Source organism: Crocodylus porosus, unplaced genomic scaffold, assembly GCF_001723895.1.
Source record: "Crocodylus porosus isolate Cpor-Errol unplaced genomic scaffold, CroPor_comp1, whole genome shotgun sequence".
NCBI lineage: Eukaryota > Metazoa > Chordata > Crocodylia > Crocodylidae > Crocodylus > Crocodylus porosus.
The window spans coordinates 30,791,258-30,800,795 of NW_017728909.1; the positions used below are offsets into that span (position 1 = coordinate 30,791,258).

The 9,538-nt window shown below is 42.7% G+C and overlaps 2 long non-coding RNA genes across 3 annotated transcripts in view; one reads left to right on the forward strand and one right to left on the reverse strand.

Moving 5' to 3' along the window:
* LOC109307883 overlaps positions 1-884 on the reverse strand; it is a 24,512-nt gene extending 23,628 nt beyond the window's left edge. Inside the window, exon 1 of the long non-coding RNA XR_002100389.1 lies at positions 529-884. This is a non-coding gene — a long non-coding RNA (uncharacterized LOC109307883). The remainder of the gene's footprint in view (positions 1-528) is intronic.
* The window catches only part of LOC109307882, a 10,815-nt gene extending 5,537 nt beyond the window's left edge, over positions 1-5,278 (forward strand). The window contains exons 2-3 of one of the 2 annotated variants that reach the window (XR_002100388.1): positions 1,997-2,471; positions 4,831-5,278. This is a non-coding gene — a long non-coding RNA (uncharacterized LOC109307882). Of the gene's footprint in view, positions 1-1,975; positions 2,472-4,830 lie in introns of those variants that run through there. The other variant, XR_002100387.1, reaches the window with a different exon arrangement.
* The last annotated feature ends 4,260 nt before the right edge of the window (positions 5,279-9,538 follow it).

Here is a 9,538-nt window from a genome sequence, read left to right on the forward strand (position 1 = left end):
TTCTTGCCTCTACTGGCGGTGCAGTCCCCATCTGAATCTGGCAGGTGCACAGCAGGTCAAAGCCAGGCAGCAGCCCCCACTGCCAGACTGCTGCAGTGGGTAGAGGGTGCAGGGAACTCAGCACTGCTTCATCAGTCCAGCTGGCACAAGGGGTAGTGTCCCCAGGTACCAATTGGCTGGGCCCCAGAAGCCCCTGAGAGCTAGTAGCCCTGAGCTACTTGCCAGGGTGGCTTTTTATATTGCTGGGGCCAGGACAGGGCAGCTTTTTATACTGCTGGGGACAGCACAGCTCTAGCTCCCCCTGCACATCCGAAAAGAACCCAGTAGGCACAGTTTGCTCCACAACAAAGTGCATATCCGAGTATGTGCGCTGAGGCAAAAGCCCTGGTTTAAATTTGCACCGCTTCTATTTGAGCTGCTGCAAGTGCACATGCTTGCATGTGTGGACGCACCCTAGGAAGGTATTGCTGGTAAGGTGGCCTATGTTTTTAAGTTTTCATAGAAAGTCTGTTGAGTCTTGAACAAAACTCAACCTTTCTCTGAGCCTAATCTGCATATAAAATAAACTTTTCCAAACAGGAGGTTTTACCACACCTTCACTTCGCCTATGAAATATGAGTTTTCATTTCCACCCAGGAGAACTTTTACAGTCTTTTCTCCTATGCCTGAAGAAGGGTGTTTGTGCCCAAAAGCTTGCAATTAAAGAGGTTCTTTTGTAAAAATCTAGATGGTCTAATACAAGGTATCACCTCTACCATGAGTCCTCATTGCTTTTGCCACTAGACCAATATGGCTATAACCTGGATACCTGACACATGGAATATATCAAATTTTAGCTGATTTTTAAAAAATGACATCTATATAATTTTGCAAGGAGGAAGAAAGATTGAAAAAAGCGGAGAATCCACGGATTTCTCTGCTAAAAAGAGAAATCTGTGTTTTCTCCAATAAAAACATGGAATCCGTGGATTTCTCCATTTTTCCATGGGAAACAGAAAACCCAGATCCCTGCTCATCACAGAGCTCAGAGACATCTTATCACATAAGAAATATCTGCCCAGACGAGCGTTACTCCGTCCATTTACTCCTCTGTGAAATATGAAACACCATAACGAGAAGTAGATTTGACTACATCCTGCTTACCACCAAACAACTTTGAGGTAAACAGAGTATTCCAACTTTTCTCTGAGCCTAATCTGCATATAAAATGAACTGTTCCAAACAGTTAAATCTCTTGGAGTGTTTCAAAAGTATATCTGGATAACTGGGTATTATTTTGAAATGGACCTTCTCGAACCAACTTGGTGTTATGTGCAGATACCAAGCTTTTTGTCATAAGTTCTTGTTGGGTCTCCATCCATCCCACCATGCACTGCTCCTTAACCTTCTTTCTTTGCCCCAACTCCTGCATAGCAACTGGCTACTCGTGTATGCTGCCAGCACTCTACTGTGTCAAACTATATTGCCTGCACTTGATCAGGTTCATGCCATCCCAGGCTGATTTGGGCATGGTGGCAGTTTGATGTCATTGTGTTGTCTAAAGGTGACTTGTTCTACTAGAACCCTTGGCAGTGCATGTACAGACACCTCTAAATTGGGACAGTTGTGGACCAGTTCCCAATCAGTGACATTCTTGGAAAGGGTCAAGTTGTAGGTCTGTACATATCCTGATGTACACTTACCTGCTCATGTCATTTGCCACCTCTTTCCCAAACTCTGGTCAACCAGATACAAGCAAACACTGTCCTATATCACTGTTAAACAGCTTAGGAACCACTACAGTCTGTATTATATACAGTTATAGAGTGGGGGAATTATTAGAAATTAGATTTAGTTAGATGAGCAGTGGAAACATAGCTAATTACAAGTATTCACTGGAAATGCCAGTTCTGCAACTTAACCCTCTTAATGTTTTGCAAAAATAATGATTGAGATCCTCCCTTTCATGCTAGCTCCTTTTAAGGGGGCCTACATGCCCTGTATTTTTCTGGTACAGGCACCATGGAAATTAACTCTAAGGCTGTTTCTGAAGGCCACCATCACAAACTCTGACAAAAGGAGTGTGTTGGATTGGAGCTGGGATCAGTAAGCATGGTAGTGCAGTGAATTTCCATGTAACACTGTGGACTATAGGGAACTTTAGGGTACATGCCTATAATTCCAGTATTTTTTGAGACACCAGAACAGGAGAGAAAAGCACAAAAATGACCCTAAATTACTTTAGCTCTTCTTATATTGAAGCTTTGAGTTGTGTTAAAAGTCCCACTTCGCATGCATGCCTCAGTTTAAGTATTAAAGGGTTTATTTTAAGACCAAAGATGAATATTTTATCTTTAATCTTTGAACATCTTGTATCTTCAGAATTTCAGCAGTCCAACATGTGGTTAACAGACTAGATAGAATGCAGAATTTGGACCTGGTAGACCCCATATGCAAATGAAGACCAAAATAGGAACAATGGCATTGTACAGGTGCAACTGGGCAGAATTTGGGTCTTAAGATTTGTTCTTTCTTTCTCACATATCATCTGAAACAGGATGAGCCTCTGCTACTGACATGGAATTAAGATGAGGCCTTGGGTTCTCAGCAATTTTATGATGTCTGCCAAATCACTGATTTTAATTCTAGATATTTCCCACACTGCTTGAGTCAGCTTGAGCTTGTTTACTCTGTTTGAGCTTGTTTCTCCCATGCTTAGTTTGGGAGAAACATGCCACACTCACTCACTCCTGCTCCCTGCATGCCAAATCCTGGAAACTAGGCCGTGGAGCCACATTAGAGTGTCAATGAGCTACTCAGGCTTTGTGTCTCAGACACATTGATTGGCATATACCCAGGGCTGCTGCAAAATATCTATGTTGCCTAATTGTGGACTTTTAGCATTCATGGAGAGAAGTGAATGAGGTACATTCTTCTCAGTTGTACTCTTCAATCAGTTTGGTGATAGGGTAGACATGCCATCACTCACCAGTGATGGAAAGAGCATGGCAGCTTAGCTGATCTCTGATTCTCTCTCTCTCTCTCTCTCTCTCTCTCCCCCTTCCCCTAAGACAAAGAAAAAGGCAAAACAATCGGACCAAAACAAACAAAATCAACAGGGAGAAAGAAAATAAAGGAATCTGAAACCTTGGCCGAGGGGAGGGGGCTTACCAGAACCTGTCCTCAGAGGGAAGGAGATTGTAGAGAAGGAATTGTTTTGTACAGAATATGGAAATATATGCTAGGCAGAGGTACAGCTTAGGTTTAACTGCAAGAGCCTCAGGCCTCACTCACTGCTGGATTCAGATACCTCCCATATTGCTCAAAATCAGACCCTGAAAATTTACTAGCTCAATCTGTATTTAATATTTAGTGATCGAGACTGCAACAATGAATTCTCTTATTCTCAAAGCAGACGCAGAACGGTGGAAGAGAGCTCTGTTCCCACTTAGTACACAGAGTGCAGTCATGGGTCCAGTTGAAGTACACACAGAGATGAGATCAAGTCATCAAGCCTAGAACCACATTTCAGCTTCTCTGTTCTCTCAAGCCCTGAAGTATTTGAATCCTGGTTTTTGGTTTAGATCCTTCTCCTGCCACTCCCTCCCCCACCCTTGTCTCCCCACATTGGGCCCCTGTCATCTCTTCAGTTAGGGATGTTTAGACCTGGGATTTTGATTTGGGTCCCATGTCTGCATCCTTGCTCACTTCCATTATTGGCAGGTCCTTAATCCTGGATCTCCTGCAGCAGACTTTATTATTTATTACCACCCTGTGATAGGGATGTTTCCAAAAAATAAATGTCACTCTGGAGAGTAGAACACAAGCCTGTGCCAATAGGATGAAAAGTAGAGACTGTCAAATGAAAAACATTTCATGTAGCTTCCATAAAGGGAAATCGTAATATAACTCCATTATGCGCATGTGGGTGTGCACATGTGTGTGTAGGGCAGAGGGGATAGGGCCTCAAAGAAAGGTTTCCCACTTTTTACAAATCTTGTTTCCTTTGTCTAGACTTTTCATTCAGGACTTCATCTTTATCCACACAGTCCCTTGTGTTCTTCCTCCTGTGCACTTCCCCCTTCCACCCCTTCTTTAAAACCCTGATTTTTAAAGCTAGCATTGGGTGAAAGGCATACACAAGAGGAAAACTAAGCTTCAGGAAAAATGCATCTGTGGAACTGCTGATACTGCCTGTTCAACTATAGTTTGTGGGCTGTTCTTATTGCAATTTTTCTTATGACAGAAGAGTCCATTTGGGGTTGAGTAGACCATTTTGCTTAGATTCAGAAGAGTTACTAGATTAGTTCTGTTCCTCTGTAGCAAAGAAGCATCCACAGATATGTTGCTGGAACAGTCTTGGAACTGGCAGAGAAAAACTGAGGTGGGTTTGTTGTGGAGAATGGTTGAGCCCAAGTAATTAGCAGGGATCCTAGCTCTCCATGATAAAAACCTCAAAATTCTCTGTTAAAAAAACAAAAATCTGTGTTTTTCTGTGATTAAAATGAAATACTGAACTTTAGTTTCCCATGTCACTATCTAGATATCTATATTTATATAGATATAGGTATCAGCTGAACAACGTTTTATTGATATATTTACATTTTTAAGCGAGTTTGAAGCCTACCATTGTGATCAATCATCACAATAAAACTAAATTTATAGAGTTGCCTTTTGTATTTCTTACAGATACCAAATACTTCTATGTCTGTATTCTATATTTTCAAAAAAAAACGTTAAGTGCACAAAAATAAAGCAAAATTGCTTTTATATTAACATTACTCACTTTCTGAGTTAGTCCTGGTTGTTAAAATAGAGTTGCAGCATTCCAGCTACATTTTTGTCTTTCAGATGTTGGCGCTGAGCACAGAAAAGAACCGAAAGTTTGATGAAACTTCTTTCCACATCAGCGGAATTTACAGTCAGTTGGAGGAGAACCATTGTGTGTTTTGCCAGGTTGGGAACATGATCTTCAACAGCCATCCAGAAGTGAATGGGATCCTCAATGTCTCCAAATGCATCTTTGGCAAACTTTAAATATACTGGTCATTTCATGTTTCATTCATCAGACAGCTTTAATTGTGGTTTCACAGTTTCATAATCTGTACAAACAGCACCTATTTGTTTAGGATCGATTGCATGAACAGCACCGAGAAAATCAATTGCTGGTTGTTTATTTTTTTAGGTTCTGCTGTGTCAGTTTTTCAGTAGCACTTCGAGCAGCTGCAGATCCATTTACATTGTCAGGTGAGGATGCAAGGTGCTCCAACCATGAAATTAAATCCAGGACATCACTGTACACTTTGTGTATTTGGTGTTTTTGGTACTGTAAAACATCCAGTACTGTCACCAGGTGTCCGCAGTTCTCTGCAATGTATTTTAGGTCAATGTGCACATTTTCTACTGTTAGCAGGCTGGCTAGTGCCTGCAAAACAGGTATAGCCCCATGTTCCATTCATTCATGCTCCATGAGCCCATGGTAGAACTGGCAGTACTGTGTATGGTACTTTACAGAATTGAACCATGTATTTTACTTGGTCACAGCTGGTTCAGGTGGAAGCACTGGGGAATCAACACTTTCATAGTTTCATAGTTGTTAGGGTTGGAAGGGACCTATTAGATCATCAAGTCCAACACTCCTGTCCTGGGCAGGAAAGAGTGCTGGGGTCAGATGACCCCAGCCAGGTGTTTGTCCAATCTCCTTTTAAACATCTCCAAAGAAGGGGACTTTGTTCACTCAGTTCTCAAGAATGGTGTACAACAAGCTGGAGCTTTTTACTAAAAGTGACTTCATCAAAGCGACAAATTAATCTACTTGCTTAAAGGTATCTCACCAAGTATTTCCTGCCAGAGTGACTATATGTGCATAGCAATGATTATGTACACCATTTGACAACAGATTGAAAAGCACATCATTCCAAGCCTTTACTATTGTAGCCTGGGTGTACACGGGTTTGTACTCCCCTCTCCAACTGAGGGAATTATTGGCACAGCAGTGTGCTGCAGAGGAATACAACAGCCCAGAGGCCACCTCCATCCCCTATAGAGTCAGGCCCAGTAAATCAATTACTTAACTATATACAAATTTATTATTACAACAAAACCATTAAAGGGTAAGGACATAAATTATATATAGATATAAATTTATAAAACAATAAACCCTATACCATATATATATATACACACACACACAACCAATTATTATTTAGAAATACAGATGAACGATAGAACAACACAGACCAAAGGATATTGATTAGGCAACCTTATAATTTTATTAATATATAAACTATTGCTTCAACTTACATAAATTATAAGGCACAGTTTATAAATATAACCAGCAATCCTTAGACTACCTGGGTGCCCTCCAGGGCAGGGGCCCCATTCCTAAGGTACCACTACAGGAAAGGAGATGGGGGGAAAGAAAAGGAGAGGGAGACCCCAAAGACTCCTAAGCTCCCCCCCGCTGTCACCCAGGAGTGGCCCACATGGTGCCCCTTTGCAACCCTGGGGGGTCCCTCCCCTTTTGGGACCCTCTCTCCAGGGTAACTTACTACTCCGCAGCCCCGGAGGGTTGCCTCCCATCCTCTAGATGGAGGTCTGTTCCCTGCTGGGCTTTCCTGCTGCCTAACTCCGCTGCCACTGGCCTGGCTTAGGGCCACATGCACCGCTGTGTGTAGTGGGTGTTTTGCCTTGTGCTAGGGGTTGGAGGCCTGGACAGCCTTGTGCAGCACTGGGGCTTGGTCTGCTCCTGGACCCTCTGGGCAGTGTCGTCTGCACTGAGCTGGTGTCCTGGGGCCATCTTGGACAGCTCCCAGGGTCTCTCACCCACCGTGATGCACCTCCTCCACCAAGCTCCCAGCCTCATGCTAGGGGTTGTGGACCTGAGCCACCCAAGGAGCTCCAAAGATCCTGCTCCGTGCACCGTATCTCTGGCTGCATGCCAGAGGTTGCAGACCCGAGCCACCTCACGCAGCTCCCAGGGTCTGGATGTGTGCTGTGTGCCGTGGTGCATACCGAGAGCCTGACTGCTGGAGCCGTCCACCGCTCCCTGCTGATTGAAGTCTTCAGGGGCTCTTCCTGGGCTACTGCTTTGCCCTGCTGAGCAGCTCTCCTCAGCTCTTCTAAGCCCCACTCTTCTCTCTTCTCTGTCCCTGATGCATCTCTCTTGTGCTGGGCACGCAGCTCCTTTTATACGCTCCAGGGCCCTGACCCTGAAGTCTTCTGGACCTGACAGTTTGCAGCCTTCAATCAGGTCTGGGGGAGCTCTTCTCTCCCTCGCCTCAGGAAAGGGTTGTGACTTTATTTCCTTTGCTGCCTCCTGATTGGTGGATGAGCTCCACCAATCAAAACAGTAGGAACTCAAGCCTGGGCCTCAACCCACGCTCTGAAAGGTAAGCCTGCTACACCATGTAGCTCACACTGTCTGTTACAAATGCTGATATTTGATCAAGTGGGACGCTGAACTCCACCGTACAAGAAATCCAGGTCTGTGAAACGGTGGCGTGATTAAATTTTCCAAGGTTCGCTGTTTGTACAAGCTGTGGTGTGGCAATGTCAGCATGCTTAGGAGGATCTACTCTGAGCACCTGAACTAAAATGTTGAAAACTGGTCCATTTTGGATGTCAGTTGTTTTATTTGTGATCACAGCAATGGAGTTTCCTTTCAGGTCATTGAGAAGGCACCATTTTTCCTCTTCAAAAGAATTGGTAAGTAATGGGAATACAATTGATCTGACTTGGGAAAGGCACAGCCCCTTTTAACTTGCTTGCTCAAAAAAACAAGAAACAGATAAATCATTTGATAACAGGCAAATCATTTTATGCTGAGAAATGTTTGCTTTTACACACCTTCAAACAAAACCGGAAGTGACAGCTTCACGCTGTTCTTTGGCAGTTGTAAAACACTGGAAGGATCCAGTCACAGTGCATTGTTTCTTTACTGTTGTTGATGGCTGTGCTGCTTCAGCCTCTTGTTTTCATTTCTTTTCATTCAGTTGGTGTTTAGCACTTTCCTTGTGCTCTACAATAGTTTGCCTTCAAATGTAATCTACAGCCTCACTGCATGTAGTATAGAACAGCACATTACCATCAATGTGAAATTTGTCCTTGCCAAACTCAGTGACATGGTCTTTAGGGGTGATTTTTTAAAGTTTTCAGTATCTTTTCATAACTTTAATCATGTCTGGAGGCCAAAGTAAAATTTGAGATGGATTAAAAAATAAACCCTTATATGCCATTGAGTAACCTCTATACACTGGAAGCAGTTTATTGGAGTGTGTTTAGCTATGTAATTTAAAATGCATGGAAAAATCAGCCACAAGAGGGGGAGGTTGCACACAGTGAATAAGTGACACTGGTACTTTCAGTAAAATTTAGTTAATAGTTAATGCATGTTTTAATTTTTTCACAAAATGTAAAAACTCAAGATTTTCTGTAAAACTGGAAATTTGGCATTTTTTCATATTTTTTCCATAGCAAACTGATTTCTAGGATCCTTGGTAGTTAGATACCAGGAAGTCTAGGTTCCTAGAAGACTCATGTGTTGTGTTAGATTATTTGAAGGTAGTTCACCAGTTATTCTGTTTTTGGTTAACTCTGAGTGGAATATTTTCCACTTTCAGAGCAAAGGAGCCCTTTGTATTTGTTACCAGCTTCCAAAATAGAACTATTCCAGTTACTTACTATTGCTGCTGTTGCTGGGAAGCTACTTTTACAAGCCATACATGTATGTATAGCACAAAGGTCTTTCTTCCTGAAGGTTGTTATTCAAAAGAACTTTTTTAATACTGGAGCTCTGCCAAATGAGACCACCCAATTTTGGAAATATAAAGCAGCAGTGCAAACTGGAAGAATGTTGAATGTTGAACCGCTATGTGGAAAAAATATTCATTTCCAATTACTGACAGATATAGCTTTGGCGATCGGCATAGAATGAGGCCCTCATATCCTATCTTAGATCATAATTTATGAGAGCATCTCCATGCTGAAACACGGTGCTTAAAATGTGTGCTAATATATAAACATTTATTTAAGCAACAGTTTGATTTCAATGGAGTTTAATGCACTTACGTACTTCCTTGAACTATAGTCCAAACTGGTAGGTACTTCCTTTCTTTGAGAAGGTTCATGCAAATCAAGTGACCCTCTCTCAGCTTTTCCCAGTTGCTTAGGTAAAGTTTCTTTCCTTACCTAGACACAAGAGCTGTACCACTTCAACTTGGGTACAGGTCAGACAGCCTGGATGACCTCCATTCATGGGTGCTGAAGGAATTGGCCAGAGTCATAGCTGAGCCTCTGGCATGGCTGTTTGAGAACTCATGGTGCTCCGGCCAGGTCCCTAAGGATTGGAAAAGGGCCAATGTGGTGCTCATTTTTAAGAAGGGGAGAAGGGATGAGCCAGGTAACTTTAGGCCAGTCAGTCTTACCTCTATCCTTGGGAAAATACTGGAAAAAATCATTAAAGAGCACATTTGTGAAGGCCCAGCAGGGGAAACAACACTGAATGGAAACAAGCACAGGCTCGTCGCAGGTAGATCCTGCCTGACAAACCTTATAGCCT